The sequence below is a fragment of the Bacillus rossius genome, chromosome 1 (assembly GCF_032445375.1).
Source record: "Bacillus rossius redtenbacheri isolate Brsri chromosome 1, Brsri_v3, whole genome shotgun sequence".
Classification (NCBI taxonomy): Eukaryota; Metazoa; Arthropoda; class Insecta; order Phasmatodea; family Bacillidae; genus Bacillus; species Bacillus rossius.
Genome location: NC_086330.1, coordinates 199,151,396 through 199,173,810, shown reverse-complemented (window position 1 = coordinate 199,173,810; position 22,415 = coordinate 199,151,396). Strand labels below are relative to the sequence as shown.

The following is a 22,415-nucleotide window of genomic DNA, read 5'->3' as shown; positions in this document are numbered from 1 at the left end:
TAGCTTCCAGTGGATATGAAGTATTTGTTGCTAACTTGTTAAGGTTTTCGCAAAAGGCTCTTGTGGCATGATTTGCACACTCAATTTTCGTCATGTAGTGCCCATAACTGCATGACTGCTGAATTGCTGCTATAACTGCTGCATCCCCGTCTCCTATGTAATGCTTGTAGACCATGCTCTGGTTGAACCCTTCGCATATCAAATCTTTCTCCATGGCTGTGGAAGGACCGCAGGTCGAGCATGGTTCTTTTCCTCGCCACCGTCATAGCGACGACGCGTCGCCGGTATGACGGCGGAGTTATGACGGCCGCGTGAAAATGCGAGCACGGATCCCATCGTCATATCTCTCCCGTCATCGCTAAGGCGCCTTACCTACGACGGCTTGGCAATCGATAATATGCAGAGGTTGGCAGTGAATTTACAGAAAGGATGTGTATTATTTGGCAGTTGGTGTATCTGCTAGCAATTTACAGCCAATAGAAAACTACCTACACGAAAACAAGATTGTGGACATTCATAAACTTAGGCATGTGTCTATCGAATTATATGTTTTCCACAACTATATTCAATATTTATATCATTTTTCATTGTACGCCTGTTGGTTTTCCGTAAATATAAGTTTTACAGACTATTTTTTGCCCAGTAAAACACCCGTCACGTCTCTGTCTCAGAATATAATAAAATAATTTTACATAGCAAAGTCGTTTATGATTATTAAATAGTATATAAAAAGGTTGAGTATATTAGAAACTGTGAAGGTTTGTGGTTTTTAATAGGACAATATTATTTAGCGATCTTATAAAACGTGTTGCACGTTATTATTAATTTTGTTTTCAATGGTCAGTTGTTACTATTTAAGATCATTATGATGAAAAAAAAAAAAATTTAAAAACACTCTTGTGACTCGACGTGAAACATTACAATACTAGACCTGATTTAATCATTATTTGGTAATTTTTGTCACCGTTCAAGTTAATTTGCCGATTTGAAGGTACCGAAACAACTAGGTGTGCTATACGTCCCTTAAAGACTGTTAAAAAAATACTACTGTTATATATTTAATTACATTATCCTTAGACTTGTTTATAGCATATTTTCTAGTACACTGCAAGTTTTATTCACACTATTTTGTACCGTAGCATATGTACTGGATGAATACGCTGATAATATTATTTATTTAGCATCTTTCAAGCTTGAAACAATATAACACGAAGTCGGTGTTGTTAATTAAATGCCTGAATATAATTTATTAAGTAAATTGTAGTTGACAGTATTGTGTGTGCAGTTTATAACAACCAGAAGAGTAGAGGAACTAAAAATACCCTTTAACGGAATTATTTACTTTTCACACAAGCCGCTCCTCTCACAAATTACGATTTTCGTATTAACTATAAACACGAAACCCCTCAATTCTACATGAGACACTATTATTCCTACATTGTTACCATTTTATCATACTGAAAGTACTTGAGCGAATCTTAGGTGAATAAAATACGTTTCAATATGCGATACAGCAGGAGCAAACCTAGCCACCAACGAGGGTGGGGAGTAGGCCTAACCTAAAAGTCACTAAATTATGTGAGGAAATGCTTTCTGTTTAAAATGCGATAAAACGAAGGTTTAAAATAACTATCAGACTACTATGTATTTATCAGCGGCATTCTTGTGTATTTTCAACCTTATCAACGCATGTATTTTATTTTTACAAGTGATTTTTTTTATTACACATAAGGAAGCTGAAGGGAAAATTAGTTGTTTTTAGAAGTTTAATAAACCACACGCTTATAGGTGTTTTACACTTAACTTTTATACAGAATAATTAACTAATGTGATGTTATCTTCTATCTTGTTGAAATATTACGTTATTTTGTCTTGACCTTTATTTTTTTTACTATGTGATATGACAAAAGTAGGCAGATTGGCAGTTTTTTTAGTATGATATATTTTGGTAAACTGAGTATTGTGCAGTTAAAAATATCGAGAAAAAAAGAATTAATGTGTCTCATTCACACGAAACATAGAAACTATTTATTTATGCGGCGTGATTATTATCGGAAACAAGTTGTTTCGAAGTTTGTTCAGAGAAAAACATAACCTTTTTTGAGATACGTCGTATATATCACATAGGCCTACGTAATTTATGAGTAAATATAATTGAGACAAAACCTTAAGTTTCACGAAAATATATTATTCAACTCATTTGAAAGAATTATTTCCCAGTATTAAATGAAAGTTACGCACGTAGTCGGCATTATGACGGGGTTATGACGGCTATGACGGCCTTACGACGGGCAAACCATTCCGCCTTACCTATGACAGGCATGTCATAGCTAAGGCGTCTTACAGAAGGCGAAAAAAGATCCATGCTCGCTTTTAGAAGCGAAGCGTCATACCGATGACGCGTCATCCCTATGACGGGCGAAAAAGAGAACCATGCTCGACCGGCTGGTATGGTTTTTATAGCATACATGATCTGGGATAGTTTTCTGCCTTGATTTGGCCATCGAACAAATACTACAATATTTATTTCTGATGCCCAGGTAAAGTATCTTCTGCGTCTCCAGTCCGATAAGAATAGCCTGCAAAGTAATACAAATGTACTGAAATGGTCTAATTAGTGTTATAAAAAAATTACATTCAAAGAACTAGGTTACAATGTGAGATGATTTGTGTTTTCTTTGGATAACTAAAAACCACATGTTTTTCAAAGAAGGTTATTGTTTTAAGAAGCAGGTCATGGTATAAACTATCAACAATATCAGTGTATTTCACTTGATAATAAGTCATTCTTAGTAAATTGTGATGTCTTTGGCGTTAATATTTTCAAAAATAAATCAAATCTAATGAAACATTTTTTTATAAAAGTTACTTATTTGTTAATAATAACAATTAAAAAGCATTATTTTCCCTTTTAATTTCAATGTAAAACTAGTCTTACAATTTGAGTATTACCGAAGCTAACGGAGCTTCTCATCTCATGACGTAGGCGAGACATCAAAGAATCAAGGGATGAAACATTTTTTTATTCGCGTTAAATGACGGCTTTGGCGTACATAGCCAATTGGTTTAGGTAAACTCGGAAGGCACCAGACTCTAAGCGACAATAAGAACTACAGTGGAAGTACACGTTTGTAAACAGCTCTGCATCCCGTGAATGTGTCTACATACACTGGGGTCATTTCTGGAGTGGCATGGCCTACGTAGTGCACGGCTCTGACACCTTTGCAATCTAAGCTCCAAGGTTTTAGGGAAGATTCTGTATTTGTTTATGAGAATAGAAATTTTGGCCACGTGTAGAGTCAATACAGCCACTGCGCACCGGCCAAAATAATTTAGTTGGCTGAATTTTGCTACCCCCAATTTGGTTATCTGTAACTAAGCAATTTTTACGTAACCTACGGGACTATCGTATCGGTCCTTTCTAGTGTAGTATTATACCGCCACTGGCAGGCGCATATAGGGAACAAGGTTTAAATTTGGCGCCAATTGTAGAGACAATTTACATGCTCGGAACACTAACAAGATACTGATTTAGGTTCGTCGTCATGAAAGACAGGTGCAACATTTCACAGAACTTACAAGCGAATTCTTACACCGATTTCGTATGCATCCCAATTGTATTATTGACGCTCATAATCCAAAAATTAATAGGTACTTTCGACGAAGTTAACAGGCCAAGGGAGAAATTTATCATCCAATCACACGTTTTCCATCTATTCCTCTTAGGGCGCATAACTCCCTCATAAGTCACGATAGGCCCATGTGTTAATGTTTCCCTATTCTTTTGACTAGGATTTCTCTCTGCATAGTTAGCATATAAATATCGTCTCATCCTGTACAGCGCCTGAAAACTTTTCCCTCACTTTTTTCAGTATCCCAATGCTTTATAATTTCTTTTGCCTCATTCCTTAGTGTGCTGTGAGTTCATTTACCTGCCAGTATATGGCAATATAAACAACTTTTATTATGTACTGTCATACAAGGTGTGGTATCATGATTGCATTGCCATTAAGAAGTCTGTGTTCATAGGAGCCATAAACAAATTTTAATTAAGAGAATTGGGATTCCCGCAACTCCCAAACTCCTCGGAGCAATCACATTCGATATTTTGTATCCCAGATCTATAGCGGCTGCTACTGTGCCTAAATAGTCGCATCTCGGATTTCATTGGTAAGATTTCGTGTACACTTTCAGAACTGCAATTATAATCATAATCAATTACATGATAGTCACAGTTAAGCCGGTCACAACGATATTCATGGAATCAGAAACCACCACGAATGACGTATATAAACCACGTTTCACTAGTTGTCTGCCTGTTGAATTCTTACAATTTGATTACTGTTTTACTGTTTTTATAGGTAAATTGAGATTTTCTACCAATCAGGACTTTTTATTAACTATATAAAATTGTTATTTACAGTTTTAATTCATGTTACTTTACTCACAACACCTGTTGATGAATTATAGCCATGCCCATAGGTTCTTTTCCCCCATCCACCGTCACATTCTACTGCTATGTAGGGAATGCCATTCAGAAAATGTCCTTTCTGTTCTGCTGTTTTCTTTTCTTCTTCTCCTGTTTTTTTTTTTTAAATTTAGAAGTCACATGTTTTTCCCACGCCTGAAACATAGTGGAGATTGGTAACATTTAATATACTGAAACGAAAACAGACTTAATTTACTCTAGTATCGGATTACTTAAAATAAATATAAGTAGTCCTGCAAAAGTCATACCTGCCCGATTTTCTCTTCATGCATTACAAATTTTTCACAGGACATGCATGGAATATCCATAACTGATAGTAATTCTTCCAGTTGACTGTGACCTATACCAATCGACAAGGCACCCCACACTACGGCATCATTTGTTTCTTCAGCATGAATCTCGTCATGGGAAGTGACAGTTTTGGTTTCATTGCATGTATCACATGCAAATGTCCTGGTTGAATACAGTCCACATCTTCTTTCTGATTTTACAACGGATTTCCCCATGGTGCACTTATTTCGGTGTCTTTCTATTAAAGCTATTTGTTTCATAAAATGCGCAATGTTTACGCATCTATTTCCTGGAATGTCCCAAAGGACATAATTATCATCCTTCTCGATGATAAGATCGGGGAGGTTGCTCTCTGATTCCTCGGAACAAAAATGAATGTTGCCATTGCTGTTGCCATCAGTACAGGTTAAATTTTCTTTCGTAGCAGTATTACTTTGAGTTAATGATGGTACATACTCCGGTAGCAATGTATCTTCACGCATGGATGGAATATTTGCCGGCAGCAAAGTGACATCATCCGGCAACAAAGTCACATCCTAAAATAATAGGACATCTTCTGTCTGTAATGTGTAATTTTCATCTGTGTCTTGTACTCTATTCGACCTGTATGAAAAGAAACGGTAATTAATAAATTATCTGGATAGCACTAAACGACATTAATACATTACTTGTCAACAAGTGAGAATATATAAGAGGTCTTCATTGTTATTTGCACAAAGCGCCAGTCTCCTTACGCTGGAAAGTGATTTTGACTACCGGCGAAGTCAAATAAGATGTATTCGCATTTTAAACGTTGCGGACCTTGTTGGTGGGTTTTCTAAGGAACTCCGATTTTACCCTTGCATTCATTCATCCACACCTATCTAATTCATCTTGCCCATTGTTCTGGACAGCTGGAATGACACGGATCACTTTTGAGCTCTAGTCATTCACGTAAGCAGTGCTTGATGTAGGAAACAGCTTCGATACATCTGCTTGGAGAAACTACACTTCACATTAACAGCTCGTCTGTGATTATGATTTATTCAAGTCATTTGTTGTTAAGGATCTGATAGTTGTGCGATAGAATTACAAATTATTAATTTGACAATTGTGGGGAATTACAAAACAAAAATTGACATAAACAGCAATACATATGCGACATGGACTGCATGAAATGACAACGTATCTTTATTTGTGAATTTTCTGTACATTTATTTAGTTGTAAAACTTTGCATGTTGAAGTAAATTTACTTGCGATATATTTTTGTACGAGGCACATTTTTTTGGGCACTGTATCTATTCAGTAAATTGCTTAGTTTGAATTGGGATTTGGTGTTGGCGAATGTTTATGCAATTATGGCACCAAAAGACTAGTTGCCCATACAGACAATCAGGATTTAATTATTCTGATATTTAAAAATAAACTTATAATTAAAAAAAATTCAATTATGTTTTTTTGTCCAACAGTCATATAATGCCCCACATCTCTGTGTAACTACAATTAGAAGTAGGTTAAAATCAATGTTTGAAATTTAAAATTTTTTTGGGGTTATGAACCCCCTTCCAATTGAGGGGGGCAATCAACTTCGGGCAAATTTCCCAACATGCCCGGACTCATGGACATACAAAAAATTATGGTTATTGCCCATAGCAAACAATCTCTTGTAGTGTAATGTGATGTGACAAATTCCACAGATAGATAAGTAACTAGACAATCCTGAGTTCGGTTAAAAAACACAACTAATTTTAAATTCAGAAATGTGTATTAAATACGTTGAAGTTGTGTACTGTAACGTTTTCATTGTGTCATGCCAATTTTAGTTTGTCGTTTATGGTACAAATTAGGTGGTCTGTATTTATTTGAATAATAAAACTGTATTATTTGAATAAGACAACTGATCTTGCAAAATATCGTCAGAGTTGATAAGTCATGAACATATATATTTCTATAATGAATTTTATGTGTATACGTTTATGTTGAAATGTTGCACATACTAAAATACAAAACTAATAATATTTAGGCAGAAACATTTAATTGGTGTTTACGAAATTAAAATATATTTTACTATCACTACACTTGTTAGTGTGTTAAAACGCAGATCAAAACAAAAATGGCGATGAACACTAGTTGCTGTAGAACACATAGGCGCAGTAGAGGAAGCGAGTTTCACACCGTTTATTTGCGCATGCGAAAAGGATGCATCTGCATCTTCAGAGAATTTGGAAACGTATCAGAGATGGCAGCAACCTCCTTTTCAGAGATCTCGAGGGCTAAAGGATCTCTGCGGTCACTATTCGGAAGTACCTACTCTTCGGACACAGATTTAATCAGAGACAACACAATATTGTTTGGTAAGAAAGGCAAGTTTTATGATATCCTGGTTCAAATGAAAAATACACTAAAATATTTCAAAGAAACACATTGGAGAAGAGAGTAGGTGCCGTGAACGATAGTAATAAGATAACGATAAGAATAAGCACCGATGGAAAAATGTTATTTAAAATACTATTATTCTATTTTCTTGTGCGTTACGTGTTACTATAATTTTCATAATATGTATTACATCGTGCATTTGACATAGCATAGATAAGTAATGTACGTTCATAGGTACTGAATTTACGTACATGCATGTGCTTCAAATGTGAACAGGCTAGCGAATACTAAAATTCTAGGTTCAACTTCCAACGAAAGAAATACCGAAACAATCTCCTCTTTTGTGATATTCGTTGCTGTTTTAACTACAAGTATCTGTAAATACGACGAGATAAAATTTAGGCCATGACTTTCTGGGGACGCGCTGTGCTTGTAACGCAAGTCACGTCCTTAGACTATAACTATCATTGCTGGGGCAAGCTCTTAGCACCATAAACATTATATATATATATATACATATATATTTTTTTACCTCGTGACAGAAAATATCAATTTGGCGCAGCGAATAAATTCAGTAAGCCAACATTCAAAAAACTAGCTCGCAGATGTTCATTACAACTTTTTTTTTTCCGTCGTTTTATGATTTGTGTAATTATTGAGCAAAGAGTAACCTACAGAAAATTTTTCAGAGTCATATATGTATATGTAAACATCGTTAGACGTAGGTACATAATTGCAGTAACAGTGGAACTACGAACTAGGAAGTTTCATGTCTCATACAACCGTTTGCATTACTGTATAACGATTTTTTCTTCTTTAAATACCATTCTAAATCGTAGCACGAAATCCACAAACATTAAATTAAAAAAAATTAACTCATACTTAAACTAAGAACAAGCTTACAATACTCATAGTTTTAAACTGAAAACAACTATAATTTACTAGTTCTACAAGTGCTGCGGTTTCTCAATGAGCTAGTTTGTTGTGTCCCGCTGCTACCGGCCCTGCGAGAGATGTAGCTGTGACATTGCAACCCCTTTGATAGGGACAACGGCGAACCTAGCCTTGGCGCACACGTCGCACTTCTGCCTGCGGAGCAAGAGGATTGAGAAGCAAATACGTTGGCAACACTGCAGCGCTATCAGCTGTCTGGAGTAGCGTGGGTTTCCTTATTACGCGCGCAACTATTCAATAACAATCACGCGCTCTTTAGCAAAAGTTTGAAGCATAGTCTAAATATGAACAACTTCTTATTTATTCCTGATAATTATTTAGATGAGAAACAGAAAATGTATATAAATACACATTATATTGATAATCAATCCTTCACATCATATTTGCTTTGTATACCATATACAATAAAGAGAATACTTACAGTTAAGAGTTCCAGGAATAGTCATAAGGAGAGCTTCACTTGTTGACGAATACGGCTGAGAAGTTTCATTCTGCTCTGCATTTTTCCTGTAAACAATTAAATTATTTGAATTGAATACGGCTGCATCTGTACAGTTAAAGGCGAATGTGTATTATGTAAGTTAATATATCACCAAAACGCGTAATTAAGCATTAATATACCGCATACCAGATTTAATCAACCTGCGGGGCATTGAACATAAAATATCTATCCTGAGTTCTATGCCATTGCCAATATCACAAAATTCGCCCTAAAAAGTAAATCACATCTATGTTGTGAAAAGTGGCGAGGGTTTCCTATAAAATAAAATCTAATAGAATCAAATATTAATTTAATTCTGTACACGTGAAAATAAGTATGTACTTACCTCAGGATTTTTGAATCTGTTTCAGTTTCGTCAGCCTTGGCTTTTTTCTCCATCCAAAACTTCTGCTTGATCTTTGCCCTCTTGCTTTTTTTACGAGAGCGGCTAGGTGGTGGTTTAGACTTCGGCATGAAGCACGGAAGTTACACGAATGACAAATTCACTTACGAAAGTAATCAGAAACACAAAATGCGTGCGAAAATGTTTCTTTGCCGTACGCGGCGAGGCTGGTTAGAGCTCCTCGACGTAGTTATAAAAAATGACGCCTTGAGCGCCAGCGAACGGTCACGCGGAGACGAGGGTCGCGCTGGAAAGAAAGACGAAGTCGGTATCTCCCGCGGGAGCGACACGCGTCTACAGTTATTCATACCCCATTTTTGTATTTTTCATCGTAAATATATAAACCAAATATCAGCATAAAGTAAACAGTCTGGGCTATAGACTCTGAAAGTATGAAAGCATAATATCCCTAAACTAATTTTATTTTGTTTGTAGAATACAGCCCTACTTTTGTTCTGTTAAAATGTTAATAATTCTTAATATTGTAGAAATAAATATCCTTGCTCTAACCTAATGAAAATTTCTGAGGATGATATTGAAAACATTTCAAAACAATTTATCCTTAGCCATTACTAAAAAAAAAGAAAATTACCTCTAATTGTATGAAATCATTTACGATATAAAATTTGTAATAAAAATTATAATTACAGCAGTTTTGGTGCCGAAATGTTACTATTGCATATACCAAATGCATACTTGTTGCATATATATATATATATGACAAATGTTTATATTACATTGCCTTTAACAACTTGTCGGAGTCCCTTGAACGGCCTTAAACCTCTCTCTGCGCTGGCTGGCGTGTTACGCATTGCGGAAAAAAGTTATCGTCTGTGCATATACCGTTCCACTCGTCTCGCGTTACATTCTCATCAAGCGCCCGAGCCCGGCAGTCGGACTGTATGCCTAAGTAGATTTTTGTCATTATAGCCCGCAGAATAAAACCATTTGGATTAAATGTTCAATTTTTAGTTTCTTTTGCTTACGAAGAGGCGACGCCGGGCGTTTCGGCGTCTAGGACCTTATTCACAATGCGCAGTCCGCAGTTTGTGAACTGGCATGCGGCAGGCGGCAGTCGGAGATAAATGGTTCCACAGACAGCAGTCCAGCAGTCACCAGTCGAGCAGTGGGATATCATCGAACTTCATTTCGGACTGACAGACCGCCAGCTGCCAAAATATTTTCACCTATCAGAAAATCTTTCGCGATGATGTGGTTTAATCAAATACTCCATTGGTCATGTTATGTAATTTTGACTGGCCACTCCGGACTGCTGACTATGAACTACGTGTTGCCTACCGATGCTACGCTAACTGTAATCCTAAATTTTGCTTTGGAATTATACAAAAAACATTTACCACCTAAAACCCTGCAATGAAAACATTTAGCAAATATCTCAAATTTTAAAATTGATATTTTTATGTTACCTTCTTTAACATCGATATTCATAATAACAATTTTAAAGCTTTAATAAAACCGGCCCGTTGTCGTATATCAGGTTTATTATATTTACGATATTCATGAACACTGTCGTTTTTATATGTTTTACGTATAACGTATTCTATATAACTAATATCAAACAGTCGAAGGATTATCAGCATTTGTTGTGAAACTTTACTATAATGTAATAATAACACGTGTAGGGCCTATTGACGAAACAATCGTTCGTTAAATTATTTTCATACGTATATATGTAAATTTGAGGCAACATTCCTTTTTTAAATTGCTGTGCTTATTCAAAGGAAACGTGCAATTAAAATGCATCACTAGAAATGAAATTATTTTAGGAATGTGTAGTATCTGATGAAAGACGATAAGGATGAATCTTACGCACATACTGTATGCTGATGTAGAATGTAACGCCGACCCTAGTTGTTTCATGGTACGGAAAACTTAAAATTTTATAATGAAAAATTTTAAACTGTAAATGGACCTTTCTTTTCCATCTACAACGATGCGTCTTCACAAAAAAAAATTGTATTTGTCAAAAATATTTAGTTAATATTTTTTTCTTAAAATATTCTCATAAAGATATAACCCTTATAATATCGTAGGATTGCATTCGTATTTCCATTAATTTTTTCACTTATTGTGACATAGTATTTAAAAAATATGACGAAGTTGCATACAAATATATCGTGTCTCCTTGCGCTGCCTAATGTTTCAAAATGCTCTCGCTGAAAATATTATAATGACTTCATCTAACTTAAGAGCATTATTCAACTTCTAAAAATCGTACTTTATTCATAAGAAAATAAACATTGATGTTTATATTTTAAAAAAATGGATTTCAATGGGTGCTTCATTCTGTATATGATTTTTGTTGTTATCTTCTGCCAGTCATTTTACAAAACAGATTATGCGCATTAGATATTTTGACCTTGAGTGCTTTGCACTGTGTCGTGCATCTCTGCGCCCAGCGAGCCGAGCCAGTCGCTCGGAGAGAGTGTTTATTAGGCTAACGCTATGTCACGTAAGTTAATACTGTGAAATGTTTTGTAATTTATATTCTGAATTATTATTTTATTTTTTCCAAGTAAATCTGTCTATGTGCCGAGTTTGATGTGCACTTAATAATTAGGTACAGGCTGAGAATCTCGAACTATGCTATTTTACACCTCTGTCGTGAGGCACCTCTATCAAGAAGAGTGTGACTGAGTGGTATGTTTTGTGATCGAGTTGTAATTTTTTGATGTTTAACATACTGGCTCTCTGTATAAATGGATTGTCCGCAACCTAAATTGCTTTACATATTGTTACAGTGAAAAACTAGGCCTGTAAGTAACCATGAAGAAATTCAGTCAGTGTATGTTGGAGGATCGCGTAAGCAAGTAACTTTGCATACAGCAATATTGAACTACTTTAATTCTGAATACGAAATAATTACAATTTATCTAGCGTAACCACATATTATATATGTCGTTGTAGCAGTTAGAACCATACAGAAATGGGACCTGTAGAGTGTCAATTATGTAGTAAACAACAAAACAATACTGCCACATACCTTATGAAACATAAATTTGGGCAAAGCATGAACCATAAAAATGAGATATGCCATGAATGATTTCCTACTGTTTATGACGTAAATTAGAGGTGTAGTAAATTTGAGTGAGTGATACTTTGGTCTAAATTTGGTAGATTTAAATTTAATTTGAACTTATTGTACTGTAAGGTCCCTCGTTTAAAATCACTGGTTTTCAACCAACTCCACAGTTGTACAATACGTGTGAAAAAAATGAACAATAAGAAATCTAGTTTTATATGCACACACATTTTATATGTATATATGTGTAAATGCATACACATATTTACATATCAAATGTATATATACATTTATGATGATTGCGACCACTTATCGAAGTTTCAGCATGTAGCATTCCAATAAAAACAATTTGAGAGGATAAGTGTATTTATACTTCGTGAATTCTTCAAAGCGTTCCATAATTATAATTTTGATCAATGACGTTAAAATAAAGCCAGGCCCTTACGATGCTCATTCCCTTAGCAGTTTCCATAAAGTTTTCTGTTAGCGCGTCTACTCCCGTGTGGGTAGCATTTCAGCAACCTTTCAAGGAGTTTGGAACTGGGAATAAAGATTTTCATACCGAAAATATTAGCTAAAACCGTACTAGAACGTGTTATATTTTTTCTGCTTTACCCACGAGCCAATGTTGTCAAGATAATGGACCCGCGTGTAAGAACATAAACCTGTATATATTTACTGTAAACATTAGGGAACGTAAAAGTGTGCCAAATGAAATTTTATGATATTGAAACTACTCTGGAATTTATTTGGTAAACTTAAATAGTCATAGAAAGAAGTAATCTCAAGTTTTAAAATACGTAAGAACACTTGCATTTCTCTATTAAAAATACATAATATCCTCCTAAAGTTCCCAGAGTATTGGTTGTGCGTCGATAGAGCACGCTATTTTTCAACCTAGGTACTGAAAAATAATTTTATTTATTTTTTTGACAAAATATTACTGATTTAAAAATGTACTTAAAGCAAATACCTACTATCTTATATTTTAATTGTTCATCTCATTGTTATAATAACATTAAATTCATAGCTCAGTCCTTTGGTTTAATTATTTCATAAAGGATTTTAAGAAATAATTAATATTCTACGTTTAATAGGAAATTAATATCCATAGGCCTATATTATTACTGAACAAACTTAGCACTTCATAGAAACCCACACCTGTTAACCTAAACGAAAATGAGCGACGGTTTTACTTCACTTTAGATTTAAGTTTACTATGCGATCAACTACTTACTACGTTAAACTGAGCGTGTTTCTTTGTCTTACTTGTTAAAGAAAATTGTTAGTATCAATTTCTTAAAGTAGTAGAATAAGTTAGTAACCAATCACTATGTACGTACACATAAAATATGTGAATCGGAACCATTTGGAACTAACACCATAGAAATAGAACAATTAATATTGTGAATTATTTGGATGAGCTGTCCTATAAATGTAAAATTATGAATATATAATAAATAAACTACATTTAAGCAAACACCATTTCTTGTATCCTTTTAATTTTACATTAGTAGATTTTGAAACCTTCTAAGGAATATGCATCCTCGTTAATTTTTAAATGGCTCTGTATGTTTTTAAATAATGCACAAAATTTGTTGTATTTTTTTGCAAGTGAAGCGTAAACGATTAAATACCAAAATTCATTCACCTGGTTACATTATTTTTTAAATACACACGCAGACCTGCCAACTCTCACGATTTTGGTGTGAGGCTCAAGATTTTAAGGTCCATCTCACGCCCTCACGCCAAAATAGTGTTTCCTCACGATTTTTCGGGGCCCCTAGATTTTGTTTTTAAAAGTTACAAAACAAGTTTTACCAAAGCTTACAGTAACGAGTTTCCATCAATACTCAAGTCCTGTAAAGGAAGCAATTTTGCATTTTGTAGCGTGTGCCGTGCTGATTTTTCTATCTCGCATAGTGGAAGAGGAGACATTGTGAAACATGTCGCTACAAAAAAACACAACTAACATGTGAAATGTACTGCTTCCAATAAAAAAAATTAATTTTGCTGTGAACAGTGATAATAGTGTTACACGAGCAGAATGTTATTTTACATCTTTTTTAGTTGCGGCCCTGCATGATCACTACACGACAGCGCTAAATTATGTTCAACTAAATTAAATCTGCAACTTATAATTTGTTGAAATAAATTTTGAAGCAGAGACCATGTAACATATGTACAGGTATGTCACTTAAATTTAAAGATTCTCATTTGTTGTTTTTTATATCTAACCTGTATTTATGGGCCTGAAAATTTTTATCGAGGACCTCATGATTTTTTAAATTTGAATGTTGGCAGGTCTGCACACGTGAAATTTTAATATATTTTCAGTAATTGGTTAAATGGACATTACCATGTCTGATGAGCTTGATTTGTCAGCAAATACATTGGCTGTTTTCTGTTAGCATTCTGGGTATCGTGTGTATGGAGTAACCAATTATTTCTTCTTCTTTTCTGCTAGATAAACTTTTATGCCTATTTTTATCCCCATGGGTATAATTGAAGGTATAGCAGAAATTTGGCATCATGTGGAATGGGCTTAATTTACGTGAAGAATATTCGGAACTAACCTACAACAACAATAACTGGATAGTTAAATTCTGAAGTATAAGAAGTTGAGACGCCAAAGTATGAATCTTATGTTCCAGATTCGATTGGAAACTAATTAGATAAAAATGTTTTCCTCAAAGTTCTTTAAAAACCAATTTTAAAAATTTATTTTTCATCAAAAATTATGTTTACCTTTTTTACCCATACATATTCCCCTTTCGAACAAAGTTTTTTAAAACCTATATAAGTTAAATCTACGCTAAAGTTTAATGACAGGAAAATGTATTAAACCAGGCACGTTTATGGGTTCAAGCAGAGTTAGAAAATTTTATCATTCAGTTACCAGTAATTTGTTAGGTCTGTAGGTTTAGGTAATGTTATATCGATCTTAAAAAATTGCAAGAATTGAATTTCTGTAATAAACCCTTATTTATTATTATTATTAGCATATTTTACACTGACATTTAAAAATGCTCAATTCAAAATGAACATTCCCTAGCAAGAAAATTTATTTTGTATCACCACAAGAAATCAAACTGCGGCGTAGCCTAATTCATAACATCCTTCGTACAGATTTCTTGGTCTGCTTTTCTGCGCAAGAAGTTTTCGTTTTCTCCTCTTTTTCTTTAATACTTGAAGGATGTAAATTGGGTTCCTAATGGGCATCGAGCGGGTATGCCTGGGGTCTACTAATTCAGGAAGCATACAATCCATATAAAAAGACGTAAGTTTTTCTTTCATCTGACAATTCCAGAAATTATCGTCACGATAAATGTTTTCTATTTTTGAGCCCAATGGAGTCCACAGACAAAAAATACAGTACAATTTCCTGGTAACATGAAGCTGACCCTGAACTTTATAGTAATAAGCATGCTTCTTGTTGATAACATCAACATGTGTTTTATCCTTTACATTCCAGAATGTGAATTTTCTAGATAGTATAGCATCGTCAGGAGAAATTTCTTTTGCTGACGATGGACACTTAACTTCAACAAGGCCATCAGAGTCAACAGTTCCATCCGGGGTTGCACCTAAATATGAAAGTTCTGGGTCTACAAATAGTCCACATGGTTTGATTTTGACTGAAAGTATTTTCTCAACTTCTTGAATGGCGTTCATTTCATTTTCTCTTCCCCACAACATGGCATCGGTGTCGAAATTTCCATACAACATACTGACAACAAGTTTGTCGCATGGTGTATAAGGAAGTCGTCTGCAAACTGATCCAAAATTAGAAGCTGTAAGCAATTTCCGATGCACTTCTTTCCATCGCCCGCTGTCTCTTTGTAGTAGAGTACCTCTTTCCAACTCGTTGCTCTGCAGTTGCAGGTAGATTCTTTAGAAACATTGACTTTGCCTCTTCGTAGTCGTCAACTGTCAAGTCAGGCTTCTGCGCACATGGTCCGTAATGCTTATCTTGTGAAGAAATAACTTTTAACCTAATTGTCTTTCTTTTCTTTGCATTATTTCGGGGTATTTCCAATACTGCTTTCCTTTTGTTTTCAAGTCTTTTCACGTACTTTCCAGGGCTTCTTTCATACATTGTTTTGTGAAGTTTGTAGATAGGAGTATTTGTGTTGTAAGATACGACTGCCGCGTAATTTCTTGCAGAGTAAGCTCTCTTCAGGCAAAAATTCACACGTTTGCCGCCGATGAATTTTGCAACAATCGAGTTAAATTGTTCAACAGAATTGCTGTCCACATTTTTCAAGAGACTTAGTGCATTTCGCAGTATGCATTGACTTACAACATCTTCTATGGTATGCAAAATTCCGCTTTTTTCTAAAAGCGGAACAAAATTGATTTCATTATTCTTGGCTCCATTACAAAAATATTCTGAGCACTCGGAATGTTCACCAAATACATGCTTGGGTCCGTTTGTGAGGTCTTTTCGCAGGCCTACTATTTTTTCGTATTCACTGACATTTTCATTCTGCCAATGACGTACAGCTCCTTTCACGGCACCTCTCATTCTTAAAATATTTGACCCCAGTGCTTTTCTCAGAGATATATTTTTCAAAGAACTGTTTGTTGTGATGTCTTTTAGTTTGTTACAGTAATTTCTTAAAATATGGTTGCGACACTCTATTTTGTTAACAGACAAATTTCCATAAGGTCTTGCAGTCACAATGCTATTATAAACACTGCAGTCACCATCTGCAATAAGCGTCCCATATTTCACTCCATACATTTCCACACTTGCTTTAAAACCCTCCAATATAATATCTGCTTCCAGATGTGTTCTTTAACTTCTACACCCATAGCTGCTGCTCAAGCGCACATTGTACAATATTTGTTTCGCACACTGATAAACAAAACTTTTCGTGTGTAAAATCCGATGAAAGTTGCACATGTTACATTTCACACTGAAAATTGAATTGAGACCTCTTCTTGCTTCATTTGTGATAACTAAGTTTTGTATGCCACATCCTAGTGGTCCATGATTACACAAAACTTTTAGTCTGTTAAAAAAATAATCAATGTCAGTTATCCTTCTTCCAGACACTTCAAACGACGCTTCAGTATCCACATTGCTACCATCTGGGGTAACTTGTTGCTGTTCCGACTGACACTTATTAGTGTAACACGATGCTGCTAGAGCTTTCTGTTTTTCAGGTGTTTTTTCAGGAAAACTAGTTGACTGCTGATACTTTTCTGGTGACTTTCGTGAAAAATCAGAGAAGCAAGTCTCGGTGCTGTCCCTTTCTTGGAGTCTGAAAAACAATTTTTCATTTCACAACAGATATGACTATTCAAAAAAAAAACAATGCATTTAGATATAACTTTTCTGCTGCACATAAATCTGTAAATTAGGCATCGATATACTTTAAAGCCTGTAATATAAAAAACAGTTATAATTACTGCTAGCATAAGTAGTTATTGCTAGTGAAATATAAAATATCTGAAGCCCGATTTTTAAACTAATTAATTTTATCATTTATGCTGGCAGGTTGTTGCGATAAAGAGTTGACTTCTGAACTAAACCTGAACCTATGTCTTAGAAACAAGGGTCTAAGGGTAATTTTTAACTGTTCCAGATAGTCACACACGTCAGATGGCATATCAATGTAAAAAAAAACTGTTTTATACATGCAATTATGTTGTCGCAAAACCATTAGCCAAGTTTCTATATTAAAATTATTTTTTAATTTTCTTTTTATAGAGTGTAATATAATTCACATCAGATTACGTATTATTCATTTTAAAAATTTAATTTGAAATTTCTTATAACTTGATGCTTGACGTAACATAATTTTCTTGTTTAGTGTTTAAGTACCTGCTGTTAACATAATTCTTGTAAAAAATATATCCAATTTATTCTTTGATATTTTATATATTTGGGATGCAGGTTATTTCAATAGAATTTTGCAATTTACACTGTAAATATATTTTTTTAATATGGTTATTTTGTCAAACATCCTTTGCCCTATATGTGTTATTCAGGATTCCCACTACATTTCATAAAGAAAGACAGTCATTAATTATGGAAAACACTGACTACTCGATAATTTAAACTCAGTATTTACAAAAATTTTATTTTATTTTCGTAATTGACTGTTCTGCTGAATGTGACAAATTCATTCGCCATGCCACTGCAATATTATTAAAAACACACGATTAGCCTTCAAACAAAATAGTCTTCACGATTGCTTATGCAGACGTAGCATGACAATCAGCGTTTTGGAAGCTGTCGGATGTAATTTAGCACTATACCAGTCATACTCTTACAATAAATAAATTTTGTATCTTACATTTCATCATATCGTTTAGTTGTGATACGATGACGCGTTTCAAAAATCATTGAAACTGTTACACGACTAGAACTTTTTGCTGTCAATGATACAGTTTCCTGAGTTTTAGGATTTTGTTAATAAAAATAGGAAAATGTATGGCACATATCATATCTATTCATTTCGATGTACAACAAAACGTTTGTGATATATATGTTGAAAGTAAAAGACAAAATGATTTTTTTATGGGGAACAAGGTGGATGTGATAGTGATCGCAGCATAGAAATTTTGAAGCTATTCACCACGTAGTGTTTTTTGTTTCAATGTAAAGAAATATAATAAATGAGATGTCGGAATTCATCCATTAAAATAATTACACCATGTCAAATAATTACAATTACAATCCCTGCTTCAGAATTATCGGAAAGTATACAATCTGCGCGCATATCACTGTTTATACTGTTATTTAGGTTTCATCATTGGGCCAAATAAAAATTTCAATTTGATCATTCAGTATGGTGGTGCTATGCATGTTCAACAAAATAAATGCTACATCAACGAAATAACAAAATTAAATCTCACTTCAAAAACTCACACACTAGGATGACACTCCGAATTGTGTCAGTGACAATAAAATAAGAGGCAGTATACATAAAATATTTTCTTTGTTGCCTGTTGTTCCTAACATTGTTTCTTAGCCTTTTCATTATCTTCAAATATAACATGATAAAACTGCAATTAAAACACCAAAAGAGTCTAAACTAATTTAACATTGGATTATTGTGGGCAAGGGAATATGTAAAGTAATTTCTCATGATAATAAACCTAGAGGGTAAAACTATTCTCAGCACTGGCATTCTGCACACGACGTTACATTATGGATATAGCTTTTAATTTAATTTGTACAAGTTTTGGGCGATCTCTTGACTATCTTTAATGTTCGTAGCTAATGTTGACAATTTACTATCTATTAATGTTAATATGATAAAAAACTTACTTAAATTTTTCCTTGCATCTCCATTTCTGCAAACTTTCCCCTCTGTTTTTCTTTCTTCTAGTTGAAATAAACACCCCATTCTTGCTTTATAAACGACGGTTTTTCCCTGTATAAAAAAACACCATGATTTTATTTCTTCCCGATGACAAACAAAAAAGTTGTATGGTCGCGAATAATAAATTCGTATGGCGTCACATCAGCGGAATATTCCCTTAGCATAAATGTGTGAAGACTGTGGCACTTGTGGAGAAGTAAACCTTCGCTCGAACACAAAAACAAATGAACGAACAGCTTTTTTTTTATGGGATGTGCAGTCGGAGACCCCTGGGGCGGTTGAAGGGTGGCGGGTCGGTTGAATGGTGATGGGGAGGGGGGGGGGAGTTTGAAGGGTGACAGGTCGGTCGCCAGACCAGGTAGTAAAAGCTCAGGGGCTGAGGATAGAAAAGGCCTATCTCCAAATTATTAAGTATAAATGTTGTCATGTAATAGTTAAAGACTTGATTACACCCAGGTTTATAAACCCATCATGATCATGAAGACACTGATCGGAAGGTAATGTGCAATACATTTGAATGGCGTTTTCAGTTTTTGCTAAATAATTATAAATATAAGCAAAATTTCAATTTATCTGGACAAATCAAAATGTTGATAACATTATTTTCATCACAGAAATAATATATGATATGATAACTAAATTTGAAAAAAAGCGGTTATGTTAAATGTATTGTATACTTTCAGTAGGCAAAATTTCCGGCCCCTACCTCTTATAGACTTTGAGAAAAACTGCCTTTTAAAATAACATTGATATAGATAGGAGCACAAATTTGTGACACGGCCTCTTAAGGGTCCTTTGGAGGTATGGTCTCCGCGAGAAGAGCTCCCCATGCCACGTGTTCGAGCAGTCCGGGAGGCGTGGTGTAGGGTCGGGGGCGTGGTCTACCCTAGTGACACAACTAAAGAATGTTGCAGTGGTGGGGGTGCGAGCCGCCTGGCTTGTCCCTTCCCCTCCGTCATTGTCTGCTAGGCACCCCGAGAGCGTGGGTCTGGCTGGAAGGAAATAACCGAGCTGTGTCGCGGCGGCAGGTATCCCAGTAGCGACCTATGATAATTGTTTTTTTTGTTTTTTTTTAACGCTCGTGGAAACCAATGCATCAATGTGGTCGTCAGAATTATTGTTTCTAAACAGGTCCAGTCCCAATGAGGTATATTTATTGATATATTAGCAAAAAATTAACAACTTTTGAATCGTTTCTCCATTACCACGTTCACTTTCGGGAGTTCTGTAAAAATTTTTCTTCTTTTCACATCCCTAACTGTTAAATTTCGAAAATTCGAAAAGTTAGGTAAGGGAATATGCGTTTATTTAGGCAATATTATGCAGCAAAAAAAAAAAAGCGATAGTCTCCAGATTATTGAGATAGATATATAAGATTGTTTTAAAACACATGTCACCCCTTTTTCTATCCTTAATTTTACCTTCCATGTTTTAATTTTTCCTAAAATTTCGAATTAAGGAGTTAATAAAATAAATACAACACTAATATTTCAGACAACATATATTTTCACATGATACAATAAACCAAAATTCTACTTTTCTAAAGACCTTTTAGAATTGGCAAATTTTAAACCAATAAACTAATTCTATTAAGTTACATTTATAAAAATGTGTGCTGATGGCTACAACAGCAGCAGTTCTAGAGTGAGTACAAACACAGGATTTTTTTTAATGAAATATTGTACTTAATAGGTTTTTACTGTCAAATTATAAACACTGAGATAATTGTCATTATAAAGTATTCCTTACAAATGAATTGTATGAAATAATTGTACTGGTTTTGCTAAGCCCATGTCCTGTTTAAAAACCTTTACGTTTTGAAACGATTATTGGCTCACAGAACTTTGGCGGATTTCACGTAACACTGTTCAGCCTAATGAAAGCCTTTTCACAAAAAAAAAATATATAAGTACTTTCAACAGTCATTTGTATAAAATGTAACAAATAAGTATGTAATTTTACACCAATATAGGTGGCAGCTGTATCTTCTCCGATGTATGCGTATTTCTACCCTCACGTGATCGAGTGTATTATAATCCACACCTGTATGTGTAAATAACTCTCTTTTGTTATTAAATTGCATCCAACAAAGTAGGTGTAAATTTACCCATTGCGTACACATAATTTTAAAATGTAACATTAAAAATCACTTATATCTATAGTCTACATTGTGTAAGTAGTATCACATGTTTTTAATAACCATTTCTACTAATTTAAATGTAATTAAAGTAACACATACAGTGTTGATGATATTTTGCAGTGTGCTCGTGTGTATAATTGTTTTTGCTAGTTTACCAATCATGAAAGTACAGTTACACAGTTTTACACTTCATCACAGAAGGTTCAGAAGTTATTTATTAAGTGTTGCTAGTTTTGTTTCTTTTAAATTATTTGATAAATAATCTTGCCGTCTGTGGCTTCAGCTTTAACCACTACCTCACCGTTAGACTAAATAATACATCGAAAAATATGAAATGAAATAAAATGTATAAATAAAATGTATTTGTTCAAATTATAGAAACTATGGAAAACACCTCTCGAAATAATAGTATGAAAGTATCAATATAATTATTTTAACTTTCCTCTGTTAAGGTCTGAACCATAGAATAAGATATTTCAACAAACTTTTTCAGCTCTATGACGTAAGTCTGCAAGTTATATATGAGCCGGTTAAAGCCAAAGTGGTGTAAGTCACTTTTTCTGTTATTCTGAGTTATATGTAGGAATGCACCCTACAACCTAAAAATGGTTTGTGGAAAAATGGTGGAAGTCATAGCTTTGTAAAATAACTCACAGATGGCAGCACACATATTACATGACAATGGATTAGTATTATTGTTTTCAGCCAAAGTGGTGTATGTCTGACTTACACCACTATGCTTTACAACAATATGTTTAGACATTTATTTTTTGTTAGTTGTGTTACAGACATGAAGTTATATGTTGAATGAGTGTAAGGTTTGTGTTTCGTAAACGATAATATGTGTGATTCAGACAAAGACAGGCTAAGTGAATCGGGATCAGAATATATACCATCTGAATCGGTCTTCAGAATCAG

The 22,415-nt window shown here is 34.5% G+C and overlaps 2 protein-coding genes across 8 annotated transcripts in view; both read left to right on the top strand.

Annotated features, from left to right (window-relative positions):
- The window catches only part of LOC134527226 (ecotropic viral integration site 5 ortholog), a 950,124-nt gene that overhangs the window by 111,827 nt on the left and 815,882 nt on the right, over positions 1-22,415 (top strand). The window lies entirely within an intron of this gene.
- The window catches only part of LOC134527222 (uncharacterized), a 45,020-nt gene that overhangs the window by 5,979 nt on the left and 16,626 nt on the right, over positions 1-22,415 (top strand). Inside the window, exon 1 of the mRNA XM_063359710.1 lies at positions 1-22,415. This exon is cut by the window's left edge and continues 5,979 nt beyond it. The gene's annotated coding sequence lies outside the window, so the exon portion shown is untranslated.